General features: G+C 40.6%; 1 pseudogene; it reads right to left on the bottom strand.

Moving 5' to 3' along the window:
• Positions 1 to 10,469: 10,469 nt before the first annotated feature.
• Positions 10,470 to 12,838, bottom strand: LOC139038437 (tigger transposable element-derived protein 1-like; annotated as a pseudogene).
• Positions 12,839 to 13,166: the final 328 nt, after the last annotated feature.

The raw sequence follows: 13,166 nt of genomic DNA, 5'->3' as shown, positions 1-13,166 counted from the left end.
GAACCTACAAGAGGATAACAAATTTCACATAAAATGAACTAATAATTTTTTAAATTATTCTAATTTAAGTAAGAGGCTTCCCTGATAGCCCAGTTGGTAAAGAATCCTCCTGCAATGCAGGAGACCCTGGTTTGATTCCTGGGTTGGGAATATCCGCTAGAGAAGGGATAGGATACACACCCCAGTATTGCTGGGCTTCCCTTGCGGCTCAGTTGGTAAAGAATCCACCTGCAGTGTGGGTGAGACCTTGGTTCATTCCCTGGGTTGGGAAGATTCCCCTGGGAAAGGGAAAGGCTACCCACTCCAGTATTCTGGCCTGGAGAATTCCACAGGAAGTCTCACCTGGTCATACCTGGCCATGCTGGGGGCACCCAAGCTAACCAGAGGTGTGGTTAGGAAATATTGCCCCAAATGAATCAAAATGTCCACCTCATCACAAAGGCTCTGGACACCATGACTGGCCTCTCTGACAAGTATTTGATTTTAGATTATAGGCCAAAATATCAAGTCTTACCTATGCCAGGAGAAACTGAAATATGGAGCAGGTCACTTAACTTCTTGGCTGCAACACCCTCATTTTTAAATGAATAATAAGACAGCTACCATTTTCTGAGACCGTACTGTGTGCCAGTCACCATTTAATATGGATTATAAGTTCCATGAGAGTGAGCTCAGTATTTCTTTTACTCACTTTTGTATTCCCATTATCTAACACAGGTCTTTAGAACTGCGCTGCTGAAGGAGACTCTTGAGAGTTCCTTGAACAGCAAGATCAAACCACTCAAGCCTAAAGGAAATCAACCCTGAATATTCACTGGAAGGACTGATGCTGAAGTTCCAATGTTTTGGCCACCTGATGTGGTGAAGAGCCAACTCATTAGAGAAGACCCTGATGCTGGGAAAGATTGAAGACAAGAGAAGAAGGCAGCAGAGGATGGGATGGTTGGACGGCATCACCAACTCAATGGACATGAGTTTGAGTAAACTCCGGGAGATAGTGAAGGACAAGGAAGCCTGGTGTTCTCCAGTCCATGGGGTCACAAAGAGTTGGACGTGATTGAGTGACTGAGCAACAACACAGGCCTGGCACATAGTAGATGCTTAATAAAAAAATGTTTTAACTAATTAAATGTCCTCTATGAGGACAACACGGAGAAGGCAATGGCAACCCACTCCAGTACTCTTGCCTGGAAAATCCCATGGACGGAGGAGCCTGGTAGGCTGCAGTCCATGGGATTGCTAAGAGTCGGACAGGACTGAGCGACTTCACTTTCATTTTTCACTTTCAGGCATTGGAGAAGGAAATGGCAACCCACTCCAGTGTTCTTGCCTGGAGAATCCCAGGGACGGGGGAGCCTGGTGGGCTGCCGTCTATGGGGTAGCACAGAGTCAGACACGACTGAAGTGACTTAGCAGCAGCAGCATGAGGACAACACTGCAAGCAAGCATTATTCCTATCTTATTGCTGAAGAAACTGAGGCTCAGAATGTTTGAGCAACTTTTAGAAAGTCACACAGCTGGTTAAGTAGAGTGGCCTATCTAGCTTCAGAGGCCGTAGCAATGGAAAGAGAGCAGAGAATGTTTCAAGGCTCCTCCCAGCACCAAAAGGCAGTGGTTCCCCACAACTGATGGGCAGCCAACACCCCTAAGCGTGGGGCTACCTGTTGTGGAAAGAGTTCCTGCTTCACGAATTTTCTCAACAATCTTCACCACCACCTCAAGCACCCGGAGCTGTGGCTCCAGCAGCTTTGGGCATCAGCCAGGGTGGGGAGTCCTCGTGAGGCAGAGTAATCATCAGAGAAAGTTACCCTGGAGAGCTCTTCTCATGACTAAGAGGTCTCTGGTCAACATCTCCCACTTTCTGCTGCTACCTGAGGATCTCAGTACTTCATCTTCTCTGCTGAGATTTAGCAAAGATGAATGTCACCTTGAAACAAATCAGTATAGTAAACATACATTGATACGGCAGTAGTTATGTGTGTGGAGGATGACCATGACCTAGTTTATGGTCATTTTGTTTTATTAAAATTCAAAACAGAAAGACATGTTCAACTCAGCTTGAACACTATGCTTTCTTGGTGCTCTTAACTTTCTCATCCCTTCAACCAACTATCCCACTATTTATGAGGGATAAAATCCCTCAGTCACTTCTTAAAAATATGTTTCCCATTTGCTGAGGACTATTATGAAGGACACAATAAATTTCACAAAGTGCTAATAGGGACAAGCCACATGTTTCACTTTTTTTCTCACCAAGAAAAATTGACAGCTTTCCGCTCATCAAATGCAGGGGATTCATCATTTCATCCTTCCATCAACACAGCTTATACCCTGCCTGTGACTGGGATTTAAGAAGGAAGGGCCTGAGATAGTAAAGCCAATATCACAATTCCATATTTCTTTGGGGAGGAGAAGCTGTATTTATTGTCTAAAGCAGGGAAAATACATTGCTTCAAACGAAGCAACTGACAAAGAATTAATCTCAAAAATATACAAGCAGCTCATGTAGCTCAATACCAGAAAAATAAACGACCCAATGAAAAAACGGGCCAAAGAACTAAACAGACATTTCTCCAAAGAAGACATACAGATGGCTAACAAATACATGAAAAGATGCTCAACATCACTCATTATCAGAGAAATGCAAATCAAAACCACGATGAGGTACCATCTCACACTGATCAGAATGGCTGCTATCCAAAAGTCTACAAGCAATAAATGCTGAAGAGGGTGTGGAGAAAAGGGAACCCTCTTACACTGTTGGTGGGAATGCAAACTAGTATAGCCACTATAGAGAACAGCGTGGAGATTCCTTAAAAAACTGGAAATAGAACTGCCATATGACCCAGCAATCCCACTTCTGGGCATACACACTGAGGAAACCAGAATTGAAAGAGACACGTGTACCCCATTGTTCATCGCAGCACTATTTACAATAGCCAGGACATGGAAGCAACCTAGATGTCCATCAGCAGACGAATGGATAAGAAAGCTGTGGTACATATACACAATGGAATATTACTCAGCCATTAAAAAGAATACATTTGAATCAGTTCTAATGAAATGGATGAAACTGGAGCCCATTATACAGAGTAAAGTAAGTCAGAAAGAGAAACACTAATACAGTATATTAAGGCCTATATATGGAATTTAGAAAGATGGTAACAATGACCCTATATGTGAGACAGCAAAAGAGACACAGATATAAAGAACGGACTTTTGGACTCTGTGGGAGAAGGTGAGGGTGGGATGATTTGAGAGAATAGTATTGAAACATGTATATTAGAATATGTGAAATAGATCATCAGTCCAAGTTTGATGCATGAAAAAGAGCACTCAAAGCCGGTGTAATGGGACAACCCTGAGGGATGGGATGGGGAGGGAGGTGGGAGGGGAGTTCAGGATGGGGGACACATGTACACACATGGTTAATTCTTGTCAATGTATGGCAAAAACCACTGAAATACTGTAAAGTAATTAGCCTCCAATTAAAATTAATTAATCAATTAAAAAAATACATTGCTTCAGTACTAAAATCAAGTTCTTGATGCCCTGTACCCCTCCTATAATATCTTGGTTATAGGTTGTATCTCGCTTCTTCCTCCCACAAATTGCTTTTAAAAAGTCTACAAATAACAAAAGCTGGAAAGGGTGTGGAAAAAATGGAGTCCTCCTACACTGTTGGTGGACATATAAGTTGGTACAGCCACTATGGAAAATAGCCTGGAAGTTCCTCAGAAATCTAAAAATAGAGCCACCATATGATCCAGCAATCCCACTCCTAGGCATATATCCAGACAAGACTATAATTCAAAAAGATACCTGCACCCCTATATTCATAGAGTACTATTCACAATAGCCAAAACACGAAAACAACCAAAATGCCCATCAACAGATGAATGGATAAAGAAGATGTGGTACATATATACAACAGAATACTATTCAGCCATAAAAAAGAGTGAAATAATGCCATGTGCAGCATCACAGATACACCTAGAGATGATCATACTAAATGAAGTCAGTCAGAAAGAGAAAGACATATGATATAATTCATAAAATATGGAATCTAAAATATGGCACAAATGAACCTGTATCTGCAAAACAGAAATAGACTCACAGACATAAAGAACAGATTTGTGGTTGCCAAGAGGTTGGGGCGGGGAGGCCGGGGAGTTTGGATGGGTATATGAAAGTTATTATATATAGGATGGATAAACACCAAGGTCCCACTGTGTATAGCACAAGGAACTATATTCAATATCCCGTGACAAGCCATAATGGAAAAAATATTAAATTTTAAAAAAAGAATGTCTACATGTGTTTAACTGAGTCACTTGGCCATACAGCAGAGACTGGTACTTTATAAATTAACTATATTTTTCAATCAAAAAAATAAAAATTTTTAAAAGCCCAGGTTTTATTATACAGAAGTAACATGTCCCCAAATCACCAGTCCACTGTGATTGTATTTTATCTGTGTAGTTTGAATATGAATCAGCAAGAACTTTAGGCTCTGATCTCACAAAAGCTAAACAACCCTGTGGACGCAGCAGTGAAGTTGAGATAGAGGAGGGATGAGGAGGGGTCTTCCTGCCCTACCAATGCCAGGAATCCCCTTATTCCCCACTGCCCTCTCCTACCGGCCACCAGACACCTACAAACAGCCTGAACTCAGAACCTGAGGGTCTGCCGTGGCCTGTGCTATGCCCCACACACACAGGGCACTGGCTTCAATCCTGGACAGACAGGAAGAAAGAAAAAATAGTGGAGAAAAATGAGTAGTATATAGACATAAAGGCAGCTGAAGGACAGAGGGGACAGACAGAGATGAAGTAGAAAACAGGAAACATTGGATTTTGCCAACACTAAGAACTGTATGTTAATAATATGGCTAACTATGATAACAACATTCATTGGACATTTACCACATGCTACTACTTTGATAAATGCATTACACGTGTTATCATTCAGTTATTCATTCACAAATATTTGAAACACAAAGGCCCTGTCCTCCTGAAGCTGACACCCTAGTCCGACAATAAGATAAATTAATAAGGCACACAGTATAGTATGTTAAAGGATAATCAGGACTAAGGATAAAAATGAACTTCAAACTGTGGCGCTGGAGAAGACTCTTGAGAGTCCCTTGGACAGCAAAGAGATCAAACCAGTCAATCCTGAAGGAAATCAGCCCTGAATATTCATTGGAAGGACTAAGGCTGAAGCTCCAATACTTCATTCGCCTGATGTGAAGATCCAACTCACTGGGAAAGACCCTGATCCTAGGAAAGATTGAGGAATGGAGAAGGGGGCGACAGAGAATGAGATGGTTGGATGCCATCACCGACTCAGCGGACATGAGTTTGAACAAACTCTGGGAGATTGTGAAGGACAAGGGAGCCTGGCATGGGGTCGCAAAGAGACAACAGACAAGACTGAGCAACTGAACAACAACAAAGAAGGATAAAAATGAAGCAGAGAAGAGGGTGAGTGCTTGTCTGGGTGGAGAAGGATAAGTTGCTTTAGCGTGGTGTTCAGGGAAGCCATGTGGGGAAGGTGACATGGGAGGAAGACTTCAGAGACAGCAGCGCCAACACTGCTCACTCTCAGGCACTTCTACAACATTCCGAGGCCCCAAAAATATCTATTTTGAGGCCACTTGTCCTTTTTTGTTTGTTTTCTGAGCTTTGGTGTTATTTCATCTATCATTTCTGCATGTGTGAGGCATAAGCGATTTTCCACGTTTGACCCTCTGATTCATTTTGACTATTGCAGTCACTACTTGTACCAACTGTAAAAGGACCAAAGCCTTATCCAAGAAGAGCCAGCCTATCTAATGTTTGGAAATCTTGTCTTGGGGAGGAAGGACCAGTGGGTGGTAGTATTTTTCCATGTTTCATCCTGCTGATGGTATCCAGTGTAACACAGGGAACTTCAGACCATGATAGCCATGAAAAGCCAGAGATATTTCAAGAGAAATTAACTCCCTTTCATTCTGTCATTAAAAGATCAATGGAATCATCTTACTTGCACTTGGAATTCTGTTCAAAGGTTAGGAACAGCTTGCATGAAACTGGCTGGTGTCATATTTGCATTGTTTTTCCCTTCTTGAAAAAAAAAAGAAAAGTCTATCCCCACCACAGGAAGTTTGCACTAGGAAAATCTGTGATGATATACTGGAAGGAAGAGTTGAAAGTGAGGGGCTCACGTCTAAGGCAATTTTATTACTGATTGATTACTGATTTTATTACTGAAGAGGCTGAGCAAAACAAGTTAAAGAGACGGGACTCAAGACTCTTGAAAACATTAAGAAAATGTGGTATGACAAAACTCAAAATGAAAACCTGAAACAGAATATCAATTTTAATACATATAAACAGCATATGTATGTTTAAATATATGTGTGGGCTTCCCAGGTGGCTCAGTGGTAAAGAATCTGCCTGCCAACGCAGGTGATGCAGAATCGATCCCTGCGTTGGGAAGATCCTTTGGAGAAGGAAATGGCAACCCAACTCCAGTATTCCTGCCTGGGAAATGCCATCGACAGAGGAACCTGGCGGGTTATAGTCCATGGGGTTGCAAAGAGTCAGACACAATTTATTGAGTAAACAACACCATCAATATATGTGTGTATATATACACACAAACACACACACACACAAAACATATACACAGTTACACACAGATAAGCTCTAAAATGAAATCTTTCACTTACATGTAAGTAAAAGAGTTGAAAAGAAATAGCTTGAAAACTCAGTAAGGACACAATGCCAGAGGAAATTGTTTTTTATCCATGCTACATTTGCAGGATTTTAGTTCATCTTGACCAGGGATGGACGCCAGGCCCCAGCAGTGAAAGCCTGGACCCCCCAGGGAATTCCCCCAGAGCAACTTTTCATTGCATTCCCAGAGGTCAACATCAGAAGTGAACTCACACAATGGTGCTATTTGGTAAGGGACAGATTGCCTGCTCAGATTACCTTGTGAGAGCTGACTGTTCACATCTCTTCCCAACCCAACCACGGTGGTGCCTCACATAGGCCAGGAGGGAAGATTTTTTACCATGGACATCACCAAATGCTATTGATCAGGGCCAAGTCTCTTCCCGCTGAGAGCCCATTGTTAGACCTTTAGTAGCACCACCAGGGGAAGGAGAGGCTGATCTGGATAAACCACGCGATCTATGTCAACGCTCAGAGTCACAAGAGAAGTGACTTCCTAATACATGAAAATACACAAAAGGTGTGAAGAAAACATGCTGATGATAAAGGCACTCTGGGGAGCTGAGTGTCAAATTCACTTAAGGCAAAAGCATTCCATTTAGGCACAGGAGATTCCAAAAATCTATTAAACCCAGAATTATCCTGACTTGATTAAACAGAGTGCAGAGCAATAGCACCAGCTGATTCACGAAGGACGAGGACTTTTAGACAGTTTTCTTCATCAGCTCTAGAAACCTCCCAAAACAAATGGTTGGCTTACTCCAAGACTTACGTATTAAAGTCAAGGTCAATTTTCTACTTTCAACTTATTTTCAGAATACTCTTTCCTAAACATAAGAGATGTGAAAAAAAAAAAATATATATATATATATAAATATGAAATCTGGTTGATCCCATAGTTGAGCCATAAACATGTCACTGTCTAAATCACCAATAAAAGCCACAAACCTTCCCTAATTATCCTTAATTATTCTCTCTAATCAAACATCAAAGCTTTCATCAAAACCAAAGGACTTAAAACTAACAGAGCAGAGCAACAGTACAAAGAACCTCAAGAAAACAAATGTCTGTCATAAAGCCTTCGTGTTCCTAACTTAGGGAAGTGCAAGCTGATGGACCTCATGGAAGTCCTGAGGGTATATTAAATGTGGCATCACTCACTACTCAATTGGAAACATTCTAATGAATAACTCAGAGCAGGAGGAGACATTTGGTCTACTTGCCCTCATTTATACAGAACTCCAAAGTCACTGCCTGTATTTTTCCAGGCTCCTTCAACAACACTTTTCCTGTGAATCCCTGTAACAGGAGGAACAACAAATGGACATCAAGTAGAGACAATGATGATTTCTTTAGTAAGATGGAGCCTTTTCAGTGATATCTGCATTCTCTCTGTAATTATAATATTTTTGAGTTGTTAGTCAAAAAATTACTATGATATAGCAAGATGGTTAAAAATCAGGTCTCTGGAGAGAGCTAAAGGATTTTTCTTACTCTGTTACTTTCTAGCATTATGATCTTGGACAAGCTACTTAGCAGAAATAGTTTTCCCTTGCATAAATGGGGGCACTAATGCCTAACTTTCATAGTTACCGTAAAGGTTAGATGAGAGACTGTGTTAAGTAATTAACACAGGGCTTGGTCTTGCATAATGTTATTCACTGTTATTACAGCTCTCTTAGCCAATCTTCTCTTCATCAAGCTACGAGATTGCTGATGCCTGCTGACGTCCATGGAATACCGAGCACTCGCTGCTATTGCATTCACCTCTAGAACCCTTGCACACGTTCACTCCTAACTGCTGTATTATCACTTGTTTTTAGTTCTCAAAACTGCAAATTCTGTGCCATTATTTTAACCACGTACAAGCAATGAAATTTTACGTAAATCCATGAAGAGTGAATTGAAAAAGCAGTATATACCATTTCTCTGAAAACTAAAATGGTAGCTTTAAAAAGATTCATAAACACAGGCCACTGGAAAAAATACTGTTAATATATGATGCATGGATGTGTTGACTAGGAATACTGAGAAAATTTTTTGACACTTTCAAGATATGTCTAGAAGGTTGCTTGAAAAGTATTAGCAAATTATTCTACTTAAAAATAAATAACTAGCAATAGTAGAGGATACAGTGTGTGTATGTGTGTGCATGTTAAAGAAATGAATAAAACAGAAGGGGTGTGATCAATGCTTGGGGAGTAGAGTGATAAGCAAAGGGAAGAGACTTGCTGTGACTCTTCCACATTATAGTTTGAAGTCTTTAGGTAAGGAATAGAGCCTAAGATGGGGCTACAGAACCAAACAGAAAGGCATGGATTTGACTGAGAATTTTGAGGGCCATTTCTAACTGAATGGTTCCTGATATCATAGGTTTTCATATAAAGTGATGATATATGCAAAATGATGCATAACTGGTGTCCTAGCAGATGAAACACTGATCAGAGGATGAATATTCACAAGAGACTCCTTGATTTGTTGGTGGGAATATGACAAACAGCCAAAGGACGCCAGCTCCTCCAGCAAGAATGAACAGGACAAAGACAGAGCCGTGACCTAACCATGCTAACAGACCACACAGTCAGGCCAGCTTTCTAGTCTTGTTACTTCCATTTCACAATGGTGAATTCAAGCAGTTCATAGAGACTTAGAATTTAAATCTGATCTAATTTACTTGAACGGGTGTAGATAGAGCTAGTGTTCAGCAAAGGCATTTATAATCTCAACTGAGACGAATCTCAGATGCAGTAGCAACACTTGGCAGATTGCTTCTTTGTGTGGTCAATAGATCAAAACGTAAATTTTGTGAAAATCACCCTAGAGAAAGGCCCTCCTTGCTCTGTCTTTGCTTCACTATAACCAATAGCAAAGAGAGATGGTTTCCCAATGTTAGATGACAGCCATTTGGTAGAGAGTCTCGTTTGAGCCTGTTAACCAGCATCTCAAGGCACTAGGCAACCTTCCAACAAAATGAGACAAGATGCACTAAGATCAATTTGTTAATTTTTAGTGAGGCTTCAAAATGCCCTGGTAAATCACTGAGTCATTTTAAGGATGTGTCGCTGCTCTTCACTAGTCCTCCTTCCCGGATATGAAAAAGCCAACTTGTTCTTAATCAGTTCCACTCTTCCTTTCATCCTACTGAAGCCTACATAATTCTCTGTTGTTACCATCACTAACCAAAGCAGCCCGTAAAATTGAAGATCAAATATAATGAAAGAGCAGTAAATCGTAGGGCAGGATTTTCAAAGCAACCAGATTCTTTAACGAAACTTACCCCCCAAAAATGCATTCACAGTTTTAACACTGGGAATTAACCTATTGTGGGTCTTCTCCTTGGAAGGAACACTTTCAATTATGCAGGCTGTCACATTGCTGCATTTCCAATGAGATAGATTATTTACAAAACTGCACCTTAATTGCTCACTTTCTTAATCAACTAAATTTTAGATCAAATCTTAGCAAAACAGAGAAAGGATTTAAAAGCAGACTATAGGCACCCCTTGGAGACATGACAGGTTTGGTTCCACACCACCACAATAAAGCAAATCTCACAATAAACTCAGTTACATGATGTTTTTGTGCTGCCATTCATGGGGGTCTCAGAGAGTCGGACCCGAGTGAGTGAGTGCACAACTGCATATAAAAGTTATGTTTACACAATACCATAGTCTGTTAAGTGTGCAAAGCATTTGCCTGAAAAAATGTGCAAACCTTAATTTAAAAATGTTTTATTACTAAAAAATACTAAACATCATCAGAGCCTTCAGTAAGATATAATCTTTTTGCTGGTGGAGGTCTTGCCTTGACGTTGATGGTAACTGACTGATCAGGGTGGTAGTTGCTGAAAGCTGGGGTAGGTGTGGCAATTTCTTAAAACAATGATATTTGCCACATTGATAGACTCACAGATGATTTTTCTGCAACATGCAATGCAGTGTGGTAGCATTGTACCCACAGAACTTCTTCCACAATTGGAGTCAATCTTCTCAAAGTCTGCCACTGCTTCATCAAGTAAGTTTAGGCAATATTCGAAGTCCTTTGCTGTCATTTCAACGCTGTTTATAGCATCTTCACCAGGAGTAGATGTCATCTGAAGAAATAATATTCTTTGCTCATCCATAAGGAAGCAACTCCTCATTCGTGAAAGTTTTATCATGAGACGGCAGCAATTCAGTCACATCTTCAGGCTCCATTTATAATTCTAGCTCTCTCGCTGTTTCTACTACATCTGCAATTACTTCTTTTTTTTTTTTTTTTGTTTTTTTTTTGTTTTTTTTTTTTTAAATTTTTATTAGTTGGAGGCTAATTACTTTACATCATTACAGTAGTTTTTGTTATACATTGATATGAATTAGCCATGGATTTACATGTATTCCCCATCCCAGTCCCCCCTCCCACCTCCCTCTCCACCCGATCCCTCTGGGTCTTCCCAGTGCACCAGGCCCGAGCACTTGTCTCATGTACCCAACCTGAGCTGGTTATCCGTTTCACCCTAGATAATACACATGTTTCAATGCTGTTCTCCTGAAACATCCCACCCTTGCCTTCTCCCAGAGTCCACAAGTCTGTTCCATGCATCTGAGTCTCTTTTTCTGTTTTGCATATAGGGTTATCGTTACCATCTTTCTAAAGTCCATATATATGTGTTAGTATACTGTAATGGTCTTTATCTTTCTGGCTTACTTCGCTCTGTATAATGGGCTCCAGTTTCATCCATCTCATTAGAAGTGATTCAAATGAATTCTTTTTAATGGCTAAGTAATATTCCATGGTGTATATGTACCACAGCTTCCTCATCCATTCGTCTGCTGATGGGCATCTGGGTTGCTTCCATGTCCTGGCTATTATAAACAGTGCTGCAATGAACATTGGGGTGCATGTGGCTCTTTCAGATCTGGTTTCCTTGGTGTGTATGCCCAGAAGTGGGATTGCTGGGTCATATGGCAGTTCTATTTCCAGCTTTTTAAGAAATCTCCACACTGTTTTCCATAGTGGCTGTACTAATTTGCATTCCCACCAACAGTGTAAGAGGGTTCCCTTTTCTCCACACCCTCTCCAGCATTTATTGCTTGTAGACTTTTGGATAGCAGCCATCCTGACTGGCGTATAATGGTACCTCATTGTGGTTTTGATTTGCATTTCTCTGATAATGAGTGATGTTGAGCATCTTTTCATGTGTTTGTTAGCCATCTGTATGTCTTCCTTGGAGAAATGTCTGTTGAGTTCTTTGGCCCATTTTTTGATTGGGTCATTTATTTTTCTGGAGTTGAGCTGGAGGAGTTGCTTGTATATTTTTGAGATTAATCCTTTGTCTGTTGCTTCATTTGCTATTATTTTCTCCCAATCTGAGGGCTGTCTTTTCACCTTGCTTATAGTTTCCTTTGTTGTGCAAAAGCTTTTAAGTTTCATTAGGTCCCATTTGTTTATTTTTGCTTTTATTTCTGAAATTCTGGGAGGTGGGTCATAGAGGATCCTGCTGTGATTTATGTCGGAGAGTGTTTTGCCTATGTTCTCCTCTAGGAGTTTGATAGTTTCTGGTCTTACATTTAGATCTTTAATCAAGGGAAGGGACCTACAGATATCGAGAACTATGCAATTACTTCTTCCACTGAAGTCTCAAAACCCTCAAAGTCATCCATGAGGGCTGGAATCAACTTCTTCCAGACTCTTGTTATTGTTGATATTCTGACCCCTTCCCATGAATCATGAATGTTCTTAATGGCATCTAGAATGTAAATCCTTTCCAGGAGGTTCTGAATTTACTTCTCTCAGATCTAAGAATCACTACCTGAAGCACCCATAGTCTTACAAAATCTATTTCTTAAAGAATAAGATTTGAAAATTGAAATCACTCCTTGACCCATGGGTGCTATTTCATTAGCAGTCACAACATTAACCACCAGAGCTTTTGGGTGACCAGGTGCACTGTTAATGAGAGTAATATTTTCAAATGAAACTTTTTTTCCTGAGCAGTAGATCTCAAGAGTGGGCTCAAAATATTCAGTAAACCATGTTGTAAACAGATGTGCTGTCATCCTGGCTTTGTTGTTCCATTTATAAAGCACAGACTGAGTAGATTTAGCACAATTCTTAAGGGCCCTTGGGTTTTTCATAATGGTAAATGAGCATCTGGGCTTCCCAGGTGGTTCAGTGGTAAAGAATCCACCTGCAATGCAGAAGATGAGGGTTCGGTTCCTGGGTCAGGAAGATTCCCTGGAGAAGGAAATGGCAACCCATTTCAGTATACTTGCCTAAAGAATCCCGTGGACAGAGGAGCCTGGCAGGCTACAGTCCATGGGGTCACAAAAGAGTCAGACACGACCTAGTGACTAAGCATGCACACAGCACGTAGTTTTTGCTCAGTGGAGAGTTGCCACAAACCTTCAATTCATTAAAAATAAATAAGTATATATATATATATTTATATATATATATATATAT

Source organism: Odocoileus virginianus, chromosome 1, assembly GCF_023699985.2.
Source record: "Odocoileus virginianus isolate 20LAN1187 ecotype Illinois chromosome 1, Ovbor_1.2, whole genome shotgun sequence".
Lineage (NCBI taxonomy): Eukaryota > Metazoa > Chordata > Mammalia > Artiodactyla > Cervidae > Odocoileus > Odocoileus virginianus.
Note: the sequence above shows the minus strand (reverse complement) of the source record. Positions and strands in the feature narration are given on the sequence as shown.